This window comes from Lathamus discolor, chromosome 6 (assembly GCF_037157495.1).
Source record: "Lathamus discolor isolate bLatDis1 chromosome 6, bLatDis1.hap1, whole genome shotgun sequence".
Lineage (NCBI taxonomy): Eukaryota > Metazoa > Chordata > Aves > Psittaciformes > Psittacidae > Lathamus > Lathamus discolor.
In genome coordinates this window covers 91,033,968-91,049,949 of record NC_088889.1, presented here as the reverse complement: position 1 = coordinate 91,049,949, position 15,982 = coordinate 91,033,968, and the positions used below count along the sequence as shown (strand labels likewise).

Below are 15,982 nucleotides of genomic sequence, written 5' to 3'. Positions count from 1 at the left end.
ACCCTGTGCCAGCGCCTCAGCACCCTCACAGGGAAGAGCTTGTGCCTGAGAGCTCAGCTCAGTCTCCCCTCGGGCAGGTTCAAGCCATTCCCCTTGGCCTGTCCCTACAGGCCCTTGCCCAAAGCCCCTCTCCAGGCTTCCTGCAGCCCCTTTAGGCACTGGAGCTGCTCTAAGGTCTCCCCTTGAGGAGCCTTCTCTTCTCCAGGCTGTACTTGGCAATGCAGTTTTCTATTAAGACCCGCCTTGTGCCATCAACACCTCAATGCACGGGTTCTTAAATGGGAAAAAACCATCAGTGCAACATCCAGGGATGAGCACAGCCTGGCTCCTGCCGCGCAGGATGGGGCTCCCAAGGCGCTTCAGTCACCTGCTCAGCACAAGCCAGGACCAGCCCCATCAAGCACCATGACCCTGTGCTCGCATCCTCTCTCCTCCATATGGACCCAGCAGGCCTGGACTTTTCCCATGGCCCCAGCGCAGTCGGATCACCCCGTCTGCAAACATTTCCAGCCTGCCTCCAGTTCTTCAAACACTGAAGAAAACAGGAAATGATTCAACTGCCCAAAGCGGGTCAGATCCATGCGACCTTAAAGGATGCAGGGGGCTCTGCGCAGCTCGGCAAATGGGACGTGTCCCGTAAGCGGAGTGGGATATGTCTGCGATCACCTCTTTGGGTTTTAAATGGCTTTTAAACCGTTTTCCTCTTGCTGCCAAAGCTCTGACCCTGTGAGAATGGAGCAGCACGAAAACACTGAGAGAATCACCCCGAAACGCTGCGCTTTGGGTGCCATCCCAGTGTGGGATCCCCAGGAACTAACAAGGGGAACACAGCAGCAGGGCCAGCCCCCCCTGCATTGGGGATCCCCTGGGATCACCAGGGAGATCAAATCCCTCAATAAATAAACCACACAGGGGAAAGCTTTGTCTGCAGGATCCCTTTGGCTGCGAGCGCGGTGACCGCTGCCGTGTCCTCCATGGGGTCATTCTTCCACCCCAAAACCCAGAGGTCAAGGTCCTGAACTGAAACGGGTTCGAGTCCTTTAGAAGCAATTAAACCCCCCCCAGTTCAGCATCTGCTCTGAGCAGAAACCCTCGGGCAAAGCTGCTCATCCTCCCGCAATCTCAGCCACTGAACAAACCGGACCCTAGCCCAGAGCTCAGCAAAGCCCCTCCCTGGGGCTGAGCACCCACTGCTGCTCGCCCCGCTGCACCCATACCCGTGCTCTAACACCCCGCCCGGACGCGCTCGCAACACGGAGCCGCTGCAGCCCTTGCCAGCTCCGCTCTCGATTTCCTATCCGAGCGGTGCCAGCGTTCCCTGGTTGGGTTCTGGGAAGAGATTTCCTAAGCTCCCGCAGGGATTTTGCCTTTGTGAAACCCAAACCCCGCCGCGAAGCGCTCCCTGCAGCCGTGGACGTTCTCTGGGCTCGCCAGGGCCCCGCCACCATTCCCTCCTGCAGGAACACTTCAGCTCTGCTCGGGAGGAGGCTTCGCCTCCCTGTTACACGCCAACAGCATAAAATGCAGCTTGAGTTGGATTCACTTCTAGGCTAGAAAGCGGCAGGAATTCGCCGCAGTGTTGTCCATTTGCATGCAAAACCAGGCACGGAATGAAGCCAATTTCTTTCCTCTAGGAATCCAGATACTGCCACTGGCCACTCATTCCATCAGCTGGATTAGGAAGCAATGGCACATCATACCGCACCTCTATATGCTCCATCTATACCCATCCACAGGCATGCATGTGCCAATAAAGGCTGCCTGCATCCTAAGTGCATTGCCACACCACCCCTGGCACTGCTGCCCGAGGCAAATCACGGTCCTTTTCGAAGGAAAAAGGTTTCGGAAGCGCTGCTCAAGCTGCTCCATTTAAAGCTGCACAAACAAGACATTAAATAACAATGAAAGGCTTCCAATTAAACATTAAACCACCCCAAACACCGCTTGGGTGCTGCCAGCTCTCACAAAACCACTCCAGCACCTGAGTTGTTTTTCCCCTTTGGTTTCCAACGCTGCTGCTGGGAACAGGGTCCCCCAGGGACATCCCTTGGCTCAATGGTGTCCCCTAAAGCCTCTCCCCCCTGCACGGAGCTGGGTGTTTCAGGCACACTCCACCACGGGGCTGGCATCACCAGTGTCACCAGCTCTGATTCACGGGGGTTTCCATGTAATTCATTAGTACCTGGAACCTCCATGCAGGCAGAACCTGCTCGAGAAAGCACCCAGCCTGGTTCCTGAAACAAAGGCAGCTCCTGGCTTCACCCTGGAAAAGCTCCTCCCTGGCTCCAGCACCCACAGGTGAGCTCAGATCAATGCCACAGGGCTGCTGGTGTCAGAGACCCACTCGCCCTCCCCATGGACCCTGTGCCGTCCCTGTGCTCCTCCACCACCATCCCAAAGGATGCTAACTCACAACCAACGCGTGCCTTCAAACCACCACCTGCAGCCTGATCGGAGCAGGAACGGGGATGAAAAGGGCTTCTCAAAGACCTCTGTGTCACAGAGGCCCAGGTTTTGAGCAGAACACAGACACTGCAGGCTGCACGATGCAAATTTGCCACCAGGAATGGCCATGGGTCCAAAGCAGTGGTGGCCAGGTCCCAGGACCACCTCCAGCCCCTCTGCCCCCCAGCTCCCCATGCTGCGCAGGCAAATGCACACCCCATGGGCTAAACCGCCTTGAAAAGTCACACTTTGGGGTTTATTCCAGGAATAAAACACCGGTATCAGTATTCCCCAGGCCCCCAGGAGAGGAGGAGGAAGAGGAGGACACAGAGCACACACACAGAGCCAGTCTAGTGGCCATGGCCAGGTCAGTACCATCTGCTACAGGAACCCGTAGGTCCCAGCACACCGTGGCTCCTGCAGACCAATGTGCCGAAGCCCTGATGCTGCTGTGCACCTCAACAAAGGGGGTTCAACCCTGAACCTCATCCATGGCTGAAGGGATGCTCAGCACAGCCGGGAAGCACGCAGTGTGCCACAGCAGCATCCAATGGTGGCACTGCAATGGGAATGGGACCTCCAGCCCCAATCATCCCCACTGGAACGGGGATTTGGTCAAACCAAGCTGAGCTCATCCGCCACAGGCATGACAACCACCTCTGCCCATCACAGCAGCATCAGGGCTCAGCACCTCATCCGCTCAAACCTGCTTGGACCACCTCACCCCCAGCACCAACCTCAGCCTCCACGGCCCATCCTGGTGGGCTTTGCCATTTCCTGGGAGTGTCCAAATAGGCTCTAACCACCGCTGTTGGGAATTGCACCACCTGGATACGCTCCAGGCTCCGGATCGCCCTGCGACGCGTCAAACCTTTCCTCCTCTGCTCGGTGGAGCAGGAGAAAGCAGAGGCAGGAGCGGTCCGGCCCCGTTTACATTGTTAGCATAGTTTCTTTTAAGTCAGCTCCCGTGGCGTTTCCTCTCCTTCCACATGTGGTTTCGGTCAGAAAACACCTCCTTTGCTCCCCTGCTCCTTGCAAACAAAGCCTCAGCAGCAGATCCCAAGGGACACAAGGCTCCTTTTCCTGCTCCAGGACCACCTTGGGACACCAAGATGTCTTGGGAGGGACAGGGGACACTGCTCAGGGCCTCAGTGTCCATCCCCACTGTCTTGCCTCAAGATGGGACCTCTCCATCCCCTGCACTTTGGCTTCTCTGCTGCAGGCAGTGAGGACCAAGGGATGCGCGGGGAGGGATGCTCGGGGAGGGATGCTCAGGGAGGGATGCTTGGCCACCTTTGGGGGTCACAGAGGAGAAAGGCACCTCCAGCAGTGCAGGATCTGCCCCAAACCCCATCATGCAAAGCAGTGAGGGGCAATGGTGGGAGCTGGGAAGGAGGAACCCATGCAGGAAGGAGCCTGGGGCCACAGCACCACCAGAACAAGGGGCCCATTTACACCCGGCCCGGCATGGGCACCCTCCCTTGGCAGCAAGGGTTCTACTGGCAGCCGAGCCGAGCCGCGGGCAAGCTTTAATTGCCACTGTTACTACTCCAATGCCATTGGGAGCTCAAAGGCTGCTGCCTTTGCTCGGAACTGAGGGATGCACTTAACTTTGAGCAGATGACCCGGGAAGGGGAGGCGGCTCCTCACATCCCCAGCATAAACCCCACTGCCTTTCACACCACACAGATGAGGGAAGCTGGGAGAAGCAGGAGCCCTCCCCGCAGCCCTGCTCACCATGAGAAGCAGGGCGGCTTTGGGCTCACGCCATGGCCAGGAGCAGGAATACCGCCTCCATCCACTGCCGTGCCAGGGAGCCGCTGCAGCGGGGCTGGTTTTCATTCCCCTTCCCCCAGGAATGACTCAAGTTTTCCTATTAAAGCAGCACCAGAATGGGGGCTATTGTAGCCCTGCACCCCGCAGGGCCAGGGGGACCTCGGTGACACAACGGGGACACACAACTGCTGATGGCAAATGGCAAAGGAGCCCTCAAAGCCAACCTGAAAGCACTGCAAAGGCGGGGGGGGGGGGGGGGGGGTGTGCAGAGCACCCCCAGGTCTGTGCTGCAGGGTGAGGACGTGGCAGCAATCCCACCATCCCCACCACTGGGAACAGGGGAGCGAGGATGCTCCTGGGGCTTCCCAAGCCCCGGTTGGTCCTCAGCTCCACACCAGGATGCTGCGGCCCCCCCCATATGCTGCTGGGAAGGGCTCTGGGGCTCATTCCCTCCTTCCCTCCCTCCTTCCTGCACACGTCCCACCCAGCTCCATCCCCCGGCTCAGTCTCAGCCAGCGCCGAAGCGGCTCAAGCTCCAGATGTTGGTGAAACGCTATAAATAACAGAGGGGGAAGGGGAGCCTGGCGTCCCACCAGCCCCGGCTCACCCAAACACAGGCACATGTTCCCCTTCCCTGCAGGACCTGGCTGCTGATGGGGCTGGGAGGCAGGGAGGGCTCCAGCACCCACAGCTTTCCCTGGATAATGAGACTCCCCCCCCCCCCCCAGCACAAGGGGGGCAATGGGGGGTTTTCCACCAGCCAGGCCAGGAATAAAAGCGCGGGCAGGACCCAGCTCCGTAAACACCCTGCTTCCATTTTTACACAGCCACAACTCTCACTACAGCCGCCCGCCAGCCGAGGAGGTGTTCTGGCTCTGACACCAGTGGTCAAGAGAAAAACCTCCTTCCCTTCTCCAATACAGACCCTGACTGGTGCTCGTTGTTAAAGCTCGTTGCTTCACAGCATCACCTGAGCAGCAGCGGCTGCTTCCTCCACATCATACCAACCAGGGGAAGGTACCAGATGCTCCCGGGATGAGCAGAGACTACAGCAGTCCCATGGCCCTGAGAGAAAAGGAGGGACTCAAACACACCTGAGCCACCATGAAACACCTTTTGGCAGAGCCTGAAATGAGCAGAGTGATCCTAAACATCACCAGGGTTATCCTAAACATCACCAGAGTTACCTTAAACATCACCAGAGTTACCTTAAGCATCACCAGAGTTACCTTAAACATCACCAGAGTCATCTTAAGCATCACCAGGGTTATCTTCAGCATAGAATAGTTAGGGTTGGAAAGGACCTTAAGGTCATCTAGTTCCAACCCCCGATCACTGGGAGGAGATGAGGGATGCTGCAGGTTCCTGATGGAGCTGGAACAAGCACCTTGGTGTCAAAGCCTTGTGTCACCACTCACCCAAACTGCCCAGCACAGCCCTGCCCTGCCCTTCCCAAATGCAGGGTCTAGGGTTTTGTAGCTTATTTCAATCGCTGCCATTATTCCAATTGCTCCAATTATTCCGATTGCTCCGGCTGGGCTGCACTGATAGAATCACTACAAGAACAATTCAGGGTGTTGTAACAGCAAAAGACATTGAGCTTTGTGCTGCTTCCCCCACAGCTCCCCCCTAGCATCCTCACTGCAGCCCAGGGGGCTCAGTCTGGCACCTTGAGGCTTGTAGGATCCACACTGGTACCCACCCCCAGTGCCCTCTGGATGCATCCCGCTGCTTTCCCAGCCAGCACAGCACAAAGGGAATGAGTGCGGATGGCAGGAGACGGCCGAACGATTCCAGTGCGCAGTGGAAGGCGTCCAGCACAGGTACTTGGCAGGATACGCAGCCAAGTGCGGCTGCTGGGGTGATTTGGGTATCTTCAGGGAGTCTCCAGCCCCTGTGGTGGATGGGAGCACTGAGACAGGGGCTGGGGTGACAACAGGTCCCTGCACTGCCCTTGGTCACAGCCCCTGTGAGGAGGAGGAGGATGAGATGTGCAATGGAAACCCTGCACCACAGGAGCAGAAGGATGATGCCCGCAGATGGGGACTGAGCCTCAGCAGGGACCTGCCCCCCCCAGGGACACTCACCCTTCCATGGCAATGCAAAAGCAATCAGGAGAAATTAATGAGGTTCCTCGCTGTCCCCTGGCACTGCAGGAGCAGCAAGAAGAGGCACAAACCCTTCCCAGAGCCATGCATCAGTGTCTGGGTCTCCCCCATGCCTGTACATCCCAACCTGGTCCCATCCATGCTATGGGATGCAAACCCCACGGGAGAGCGGGATGGCTGTACCAGCACCCTGCAGCAGGGCCAGCCCCAGCCCCAGCCATGACAAAAGGTTCTTATCCCGAAACCGCCGGGCAGGAGAAAACAAGAGCAGGAAGGATGTGAAGGGTGGGGAGGACGCCTGATCTCCATCATCCAGCCCATGGTGACAGCGCTGCCAGGAGGGGCTGCCCTGCAGGACTGCGCAGCACCCAACCCAGCACCCTGCACCAGAGCCAGGTGATCACAGAGCAGTTTGGGTCGAAGGGACCTTAAAGCTCATCCAGCTCCAAGCAAGGACCCCTTCCACTGGAGCAGCTTGCTCCAAGCCCCTGTGTCCAACCTGGCCTTGAGCACTGCCAGGGATGGGGCAGCCACAGCTTCTCTGGGCACCCTGTGCCAGTGATGGGAAAACCATTTCACTGATGGCTTCCCATCAATATTTCACCTTTAAGGACCTTGCTGCCACGGAAATAAGAGCCTGACCTTATCCACTGACGCCTCAAGCAAGGGGTAAGCCTGGATTTGCCCCTCTCCGCAATCCCCAGCGCTGCGCCAGCTACGGCATTATGGAAATCCCTGAGCACAAAGGGGCCTCTCAGGAGAGGGGGTGCAGCCAGGCCCCATCCTGGTGAGGACCACACATCCCCAGCAGGGACAAACCCGGGTGAGCCTCCCCACAGTCACATTCCCTGGCTGATGTGGGAGCTCCCTCCCAGCCTGACTCCGTGGGGTCCATGTGGTCCCCCCAGCAGCGATGCCTCCGGCTGCGCTGTCCCGGCTGCAATTCCACAGCTGGGGAATTTCTCAGCCACAAGTTGAGAAGCAGCTTTTTTCCCTTCCCCAGCTGCTGGCTCAGAGAGCGAAGGGGCTGGAGCCAGGAACAGCAGCACAGGCTTGGCTGGGAGCTGGGAGCAGCTGGAACGGCCCAGGGAGAGACAGGCAGGGAGGGAGGAAGGAGGATGGAGGAGACCGAAACCACCATGTGCATGTGTTGTCTTTAAGAGAGACTTTTCCAGCACCATCTGCCAAGGGAACACGCAACCGGGATACCAGGGAGCTCCCCTTCTCCGGAGGGATCAGCTCTGGGACAGCAGCAAGGGTCCTGGCAGGCTGGGGTTTATCCAAGAGGAGGAAAGGGGGATCTCTGTTCCGGATTCCAATGGATCTCTCTGGATCCAGAAGGATGTTTTCTGGTGGATAGGAAGGAAAGGAGGCGAGGAGCGTGGGTGATGGTGCACGGCTGGAGCTGCTGGAACAGGGGGAAAAGTCCTTCCCATGCTCACCACGAACCCCCAGGCGAGGGGAGGGATTGCTGCGGACAACGGGAAGGCAGAGGGAGATGCTGGGAATGAGCTTCCCGGAGCTCCCAGCCCCTGGGGGAGAGCCGTGCCCTGCTCCCCAGCACCCCAAATCAGAGGCACGACTGCCACATGTCAGCATCCTCAGCACGGATCCAGGGATAGGGGACTGATCCCACATGGAGCCTCCTGCACAGGACGTGGCCCAAAGCACACCCTGCACCAGCGCCTTGCACTATCAAACCGCTGACCACAGCGTGTCAGCCTGCCCTTCGGACTCCTCCGCTTCTTGCTGAGGCCAAGCCTTGAGCAATCCCAGTCATTCATTAATGCTGGCCCCATGCGTTACCTTTAACAACCCCGGGTCAGCAGCAGCAATCCGGTCACACCAGCTTTGGGCTCCCGTGGTGACCAGCTCGGCACCAGCGATGCTGAGGGAAATCCCCCTTGAGATGGTGCGAGCTCTTGTGCAGGTCAGTAACTAACTCACAGCCCTGCAGAAAGCTGCTGTTAGCCGCGATGTCTGCCATGGGATGGGGAAGCCTGTGCTCTGCACCATGGACCAGCAAGGACATGGCTCCTCATCCTCCCCATGAGCCCTTCCCTAGAGGAAGAGGCGATGGGTGCTCCAGTTAGACTTGCAAAGCCTACTATGCCACATGCAGGGTAAGATACACATCACACAAGCCATGTACTGACCCTTCAAGGATGATCTTCTCCCTCTGCTCTGCCACCAAACCCACCCCATGCCCAGAGGATGAGGGATGCGACGGAACCCTTGGACGCACCGGGGTGCATCCACAGGGCTTGCTGCACGCTCACCGCTGTCCCCATCGGCCCCATCACAGGGGCACGCGTGCGCATCCCCAGCCCGGCCCCTGCCCGGGCAGGGGGGAACAGGCTCTGCTCTGTGAGCGCCGGGACCAGGGAAGTTCAAGAGTTGAGCACCAATATTTGTGTTGGCCGGGCAGGGCTCGCAGGAGGAAACGGGGCAGGGGGAGCGCTCCCGACATCCTCGGCATTCCTCAGAGTGAAAGTAAAGGCAGCGCCGTGGCACCGCGCTGGGGTTAACCCCATGCGAGGCCGCTCGGCTCGGAGAATCCTGCAGTAAAACAGCCGGGGTGCAGGATTCCACAAAGCAGGAATGAGGGGGCCTCGGTCCCAGCCCTCGGCTTCACACCCGAGCTGATCCCTCCCTGCCTAAACCCCACAACTCAAAGCTTGTGCACAAAAGCTGCCCATGGAGCTGAGCTGGACACAGCACACAAAGCTCTGCCTGCGGCTCTCCTTAAGCTCCCTCCGCAATTCAATCCTCCTTCATCCTCCCATTGCAAAACCAGCCCTATCCCACAACACTGCTGGAAAACACGGGATCAAACCGAGACCTGACGCAACCGGGGAGCACCATTGCTCACTCAGCTCATTCCACCGCGATGCCCAGCCCCACAAACGCCGTGTTTTAAACCCAGCTCCTCAAAAGCTACAAGACCACAGAAGATGCTCCCCGCTTGCCAAGCGCTGCGGGGAGCTGGACACGGGGCCAGGGGCTGGTGCTTATCTGCAGCCGGGGCAGCCCAACAGCCCCTCCGTGCTGGGGCAGATAAGGAGGTCCGGAGGCATCTCCGCCAAAGCCGGGTGGTCCAGGACAAAGCGCGCTGGGGAGGAGCTCCTGCGATAACCCCGGAGGCAGCGCCAGGCTCCGGCTGCTCCTGCTGATAAAGCCGGGTGCGCGGTGCCCGGCACACACCGGTGCGCGCTGCGGGGCTCCCAGCGGCCTCTGAGCCCATGGGGAGGGCTGAGGAGGACCAGGAAGAGGCAGGAGCAGCCCCGACACAGAGCGGACAGAACCAAAGAGGGATCCAGGCACCAGCAAAACCCGGCACCCGCCTCAAGGAGCGGCACAGGGTGACCTTGATCCCTGCGTTCAGGCTGTCCCAGGCACCCCTCCAGGACAGTGCACTGCTCCCATGTATCCCATCGCAGGGACATGGGGCTCAGACTCAGTCAATGGGAGTCCTGTGCTCATTAACAGCTGCCAGACGGGAGCAGGGAACCCTTCCAGGCAAAGCAGACTATTCACCCCTCTTAGAACTAATTAGGGCTCGCCTTAATTAAATCCTGCTAAGCATGAACAACCCCAGGGCCGGAATTAACTGATTTACCTGGGACGGCCTTTGGCTGCTTGAGGGACTGATAGCCCAGCATGAGAGAGCCAGCCGGGCACCAGCTACGGACACAGCAAGGCTGGAGCTGTTGGGGCTTGGGAAGAGGCACTGGAGACAGGCCCCATGGAAGAGCATCCTAACCCACGGAATGTTGGTCCAGGTACAGCCCCATCCCCAGGGTGGGAGCTCAACCCACCAAGGCAGGAGCAGAGGGATTAGCCCTCCTACCACCCCTTTGTGCCGCTCTTCTTTAACAGGATTAGTCCCTGTGAGTCCTTAAGAGGGCTTAATCCCATAACACCATGGGGGGAGCAGCGGCGGTCCTGCTGGGACCATGCAGTTAATGGGGTTTACAGCAGAGAGCGATGGAGGGACCCAGAACCACATCCGGACACCAATGCACTGCAGCTCCCAGCCCCAATCCCTTCTCCATCACATGGGACGGCTCAGTGCTGGGGCTGGAGACCCCAAGATGCCCACAAAGCAGCCCCAGTACCTACTGGGAGCGCGCTTTCTTACCTTCTCCTTGCTCACAACCCTCCTTTGAACGTGGCTTTCACAGCCCCATCACTAACAGGCATCTGCCACCAGCTTATTTTACCCAATAACAAGCCCTTGCAATGCTTTAGTGGGAAAAGAGACACATTCAGCCAACAAAACGCAGCTCCAAGCCTGGCTATGGCTCAGACACACGCAGCAGCAGGACCGAAACACTCGGGAGCCCAGGCAAACGCTGTAATGAAATTAAACCACCATACGCATCTTGCCAGGAGTGATTATGTTGACAGCTTGGGGTTTAATTCCTCATTTAGAGAGACCTGTGGAGCTGGAGAGCCCTTGGCTGCTGAGAGTTTCATTTTCTCTCTCATACCCCAATGCGGAGTCTCCCAAGACCACTGCCTGTAAAATCTCCATAGCCAGAGATAGACCAAGGACAGGAGCCAAAACCAGCTCGATTTAGGCCTTAATTTATACACCGAGTTCTCCTATAGTGCTGGGTAAATCACTTCACCTCACAGCCTCAGCCCCCCAGCCCAAAGGGCAGGAGTGAAGCGCACAGAGGCAATGCCACAGCCGTCACATTGCACTCGCATGCTGCTGGGGCTGCAAGCAGTAAAGACATGCTTCCTTATGGATTGAAAGGAGCACTTTAAAAGCTCATCAGGGACCTGGGTGTATCTGGCCCGCAGCTGGTCCCCTTGAGCACAGGAATGCTGTAAGTCAGCATTCACAGGGCACCTTTGCTCCATGTGTTTCCATTCCCCACAAGCAATTCCTTGACACCAGCACCTGCTCCCTTGGGTGGGAGCAGCCTCAAAGCAGGAGGAGCTGGGATTCACCCAGACCTGCAGCATCACCCCCAGGTCCAGGGTTAACCTCCTGGAGATGCTTTAGCCAGCCACGCTCCACAGAGGCACCAGGGACAGTGCTGGATAAGAGGCTGGAAGCATTTGGTGTGTCCCCTCCTCCAGAACTCATTTGGATCTCGGGAATACATAGAGAATCCAAAAGCAACAAGCAAAGCCAACATTGGTTTAGGGTTTCCTCCACTACGACAGGACCAGGAGCGCCATCAGCACGGAGAGACACCAAGGGATGGAGCCGAGCCCCAGCGGAGGCTCTGTGCCGCTGCCAGGGCACACGCAGAAAGCCCCAGTGCTGCCAGATGAGTTTTCATTTATTTGAAACCATTTAATACTTTTCCTATTGAACAGAGCCATTAAAGAGCTGGCGAGGAGCCACTTGCAATGGGGCTCTTATTAAAGCAAGCTGCCCGAGCGCATCCCTGCGAGCAGAGGGGGGGGGTCGGGGCCGGCTGTGCCGGAGCAAGCTGCATTCCCGATGCCTGCCATTTAATACCGGTTTTCCAAGCATTTTAAGGGAAAGCTTTGGGTTACTGAAGGATGCAGAAGGGAGCATCACCGGCTGGACCACACGCAGCATCTCTCGGTGTCAGCACCATGACCACACCACGTGCAGGCAATGCGCCGGGATGCAAACCCTCCTCATGCGCCTTCCCTGTTCCCAGGAAGGTGCAGGGTACCAAGGGTGACCCCAACGTCCCCCCCACAGGACCGGGTATCCCTTGGGAGCGTGCGGCCCCAGGAACAAAGGCCCTTGGCAGGGCACGGCTCCTCCCGATGCTGATCTGCTCCTGCCCCCCGCTCCCTTCCACCCGCTTTGTGTTCCACTAAAAATATCCCAGCAGAGGAAGTCTGTGCCGCGGGGTGGATGCTCTCCTCCCCGGGAGGGGCTTCCTGCACTGAAATAACCCCCCGCGAGCTCCTCCATGGACCCACTGCCCACAGTGAGCCCTCCCTCTGTACCCACAGCTGCGGGGTGCTTGGGGTGACAAGACAGGCATAGAATTAGGGAATGGTTTGGGTTGGAAGGGCCCTCAAAGCTCCTCCAGCTCCAACCCCTGCCCCGGCCAGGGACCCCTTCCACTGGAGCAGCTTGCTCCAAGCCCCTGTGTCCAACCTGGCCTTGAGCACTGCCAGGGATGGGGCAGCCACAGCTTCTCTGGGCACCCTGTGCCAGCGCCTCAGCACCCTCACAGGGAAGAGCTTCTGCCTCAGAGCTCAGCTCAGTCTCCCCTCGGGCAGGTTCAAGCCATTCCCCTTGGCCTGTCCCTACAGGCCCTTGGCCAAAGCCCCTCCGCAGGTTTCCTGCAGCCCCTTTAGGCACTGGAGCTGCTCTCAGGTCTCCCCTTCAGGAGCCTTCCCTTTCCCACACTGCTGGAGCTCAAGCCCACCCGCAGCACCAGCCCTGACTCATGACACACGATGCCGGGAGCCCAGCACCATCAATAATGCAGCAGGGTCAGTGCCCGCATGGGGCCGAGGCTTCCCCGCAGCCCCAACGCTGCCATAGGGGCCGCATGGAGGTGCCGATCCCAAAGGCAAGGCTGGTAACACCCACCTAAAGAGCTGCAGTGGGAAGGGCAGAGCCATGGGCACAGCTCCATGGGCTTCCCCAAGCTCTGCCTGCGCAGAGGTCCAGGTTGGACCCTGGATGCTGCAGGGAAGTGCTTTAATTTAAACCATGCCCTTTGTTTTGGGGTATTTTTCCTTTAATCCCGTAATTACCGCAGCCCGTTCTGCTCAGGGCGGGTTCATTACATCCTTGTGGTTATTCTACAAGCCCTAAATTTTGGGCCTCAACTGAGCTGGCAAAGTTCTCCCAAAACATCTGTCCCGCGTTATCCCCCTTCCAGCGCTGTGGCACAAAGCTGCCGGCTCAGGATGCTGCAGAGCAGCACAAAAAGCTCCTATTCCCGACCCAAACAGGAGGGTAAATGTTCACTGCCTTGATGGCAGCGCTGCCGCACACTGCGGGTCCCAACAGGCACCCAGCACCCATCCATCCTCCTCCGGAGCCCAGCGCATCAGCTCCGGCACAGTGCAGCTCCTGCCTGCAGCAGCACTCAGGTGACACTGACACTGCTCCCCCCCAGTTAACAACCGGCTGCTAACCCCCCTGCATTAAACTTCCCAGGTCCAACGGGCTGCTGGGATCCAGCAGCTACAGACGGGGGTTGTTTTCCAATGCAAAGCTCCCTTTGCACCCCCCCTACCCTGCAGACGGGAGCAGCGATGGAGGGGAATTGCAGCACTGTGACCGTGCCCCAGTGGCTTTATGGCTCTTGTTTCTCCTACAAACACACCTGGAGCAGGCGGTGAGGCAGCAAGTCCCAAGGACACAGAAGGGTTTGTGTTGGAAGGGACCTTAAAGCTCATCCAGCTCCAAGCAGGGACCCCTTCCACTGGAGCAGCTTGCTCCAAGCCCCTGTGTCCAACCTGGCCTTGAGCACTGCCAGCGATGGGGCAGCCACAGCTCCTATGGGCACCCTGTGCCTCAGCACCCTCAGTGTCTCACACCCCGCAGCACCGCTCAGCACCGGCCCCGCGGCACGCTGCCTTTTCCACGCCGTTAGCCCTGGCATCCCATTAACAGCCACCACCAGCTCCCCTGCAAAGGCACCTTTGCAATAAAAGCAGCTCACAACCAGGCACCCAGCACCCAACACACCCAGAGCAGCTCCCACCACCTCCAAACCCCCCAGGCAGGATAATGCCAGAGCCCTGCAGAAAGCAGCAAAGCAGCACAATGGCCACAAGAGCATGTGTGTGACAGGGGACCACATGGCACGGGGACACGTGTCCTGTGGCTTCCACTCCCAAGGGATGCAGTGTGGCAAACCCAAACAGCCCAAGCAGGCACAGAGATGGGGGCAGCAGTGTGGGATGGGGCAAGGCAGACCCTGCTCCCTGTGCCACCATGGTCCCAGGTCCCCAGGGACGGGGGCTGGCAGCACATCAATGGGTGCAGCCCTGCTGCCGGCCTGCTCTGGGGGCAGCAGGGATTTAAATCCATCCCCAATTATCCACGGCATGACCCCGGTTCCTGGAGCACACGGTCCTGGATCCCAGGTCTCTGCCATGGGTGCACATTGACCTCCCCATCCAGACTAACGCCGGGGACCATGCCCACCCTGCGTCACCTCCCAGCCTGGGTCCCAGATTCCCCTCCCTTTGCCTCAGTCACTCCTTGCTCTGGGCTGCACTGAACAACCCGGCCTCAAACCAAGGAAAGCAGCAGCTTTACATCAGCAAATAGTGCCCAAAGAAACCTGCTCCTGGGAGCAGCCTCCAGCATCGGCACCGGCTCCCCCACGTCTGCAGGGGGAAGGGAGCTGCTCTTCTTCACTAAACATCCCCAAAGGCCCCACATGTGGCTGGGGACAAGCCTCAGAGTGGATCCCAGCTGCCACAGCCCCACTGCGAGGACAGGATCCCCCCAAGCTTGGAACAGCACAATCCACGCGGTCGCAGTGCCTGTGGCCAGCAGGATAAGGGTCAGGTTAGAGCTACCCCATGGCGGGACAGGGTGCTGGAGCACAGAGCACTGCAGGAACTGGGGTCCACCATTGCTCCCCCCTGGCCTCCAGCTGTACATGGGGATACAGCTGGAGCACCACATCACCCAGACCAAGAGCCTGCAGCACGTCTTACCCCCTTGAAACCCTCACACCAGAGCGACCCACAGCCATAGAATGAAGTGACCTTGCCCAGGAAAGCCTGCAGTGCCTGCTCTACACAGAGCTGTGACCTGCGGAGCCAGGAGCAAACCAGCCATTGCCCTGAGCCTCTGCAGTCACCCAACACGCTCCGCATTGCCCCGTCCCCAACCCCACACTGGGGGCATCACCCCAGAGTCCATTCCCCCTTTGTCCAGCTCCAGCACAGGGAGCACCAAATGCCCCAGCCCCTCTGAAGCTCAGGCACCTCGCCCCCCCTCTCCCTGTCCCACCCTCTCCTTGGAGGAGCCCAGGCCCAAAGGCCGGAAAGGACCGTCCTGTTCCCCTCGCCTGACTTCCCGTCCGCGCTCGCTGTTGGATTGGAACCAGCAAATGAAACAGAGGCAGGACAGGAAATCCCCAGCTTGGAACGCGATCCCCAGCCCTGCCCACAACAGCTCCGGTCCCACTGCGCCCCACGGCAACGCTCCCATCACCATCATATGCACCTTTAAACCATGCAGTGGGTAATTAATCAGTGCCTCCAGCCCTGCCCCTGCCAGCCCAGGGAATGGGGATCCTCCCCTGCAAGATGCCAAACAGCTCCAGAGGGAAGGACCAGGGGTGAAACCTGCTCCTTATCACCAGAGACGCAGGTGCCTCGTGCCAGCATCGCCTCTAATCCGCACAGGGAACGTCTTCAGCTGCTTCTCCGCAGGGAGCTCCTGAGGACACGAAGCTTTCCCAACTTTCCCACCTCCCACCAGCGAGTTCTGGGCCAGCATCCAGCCACCACCCCACTTGCGAGGTGGGGGAACAGAGGCCAAGCAGGCACTGCGGCTCCACAGGGAGGAGGAGGAAGAGGAGGAGGAATGCGCCTATGGCAGCTCCGTGCTGGAGGAGGATGCTGAGCATCTTTGCTCCCTGCCTGGAAGCACAGGGCGGATGCAGAGGGGATGGAAGGGGATAATGCTGCAGAGGCGCTGGAGTCACCACCAGCCTCACACAGCT

General features: G+C 58.9%; 1 protein-coding gene across 2 annotated transcripts in view; it reads right to left on the bottom strand.

Annotated features, from left to right (window-relative positions):
• NHERF2 (NHERF family PDZ scaffold protein 2) overlaps nucleotides 1-15,982 on the bottom strand; it is a 32,335-nt gene that overhangs the window by 11,058 nt on the left and 5,295 nt on the right. The gene's annotated exons all lie outside the window — the stretch shown is intronic.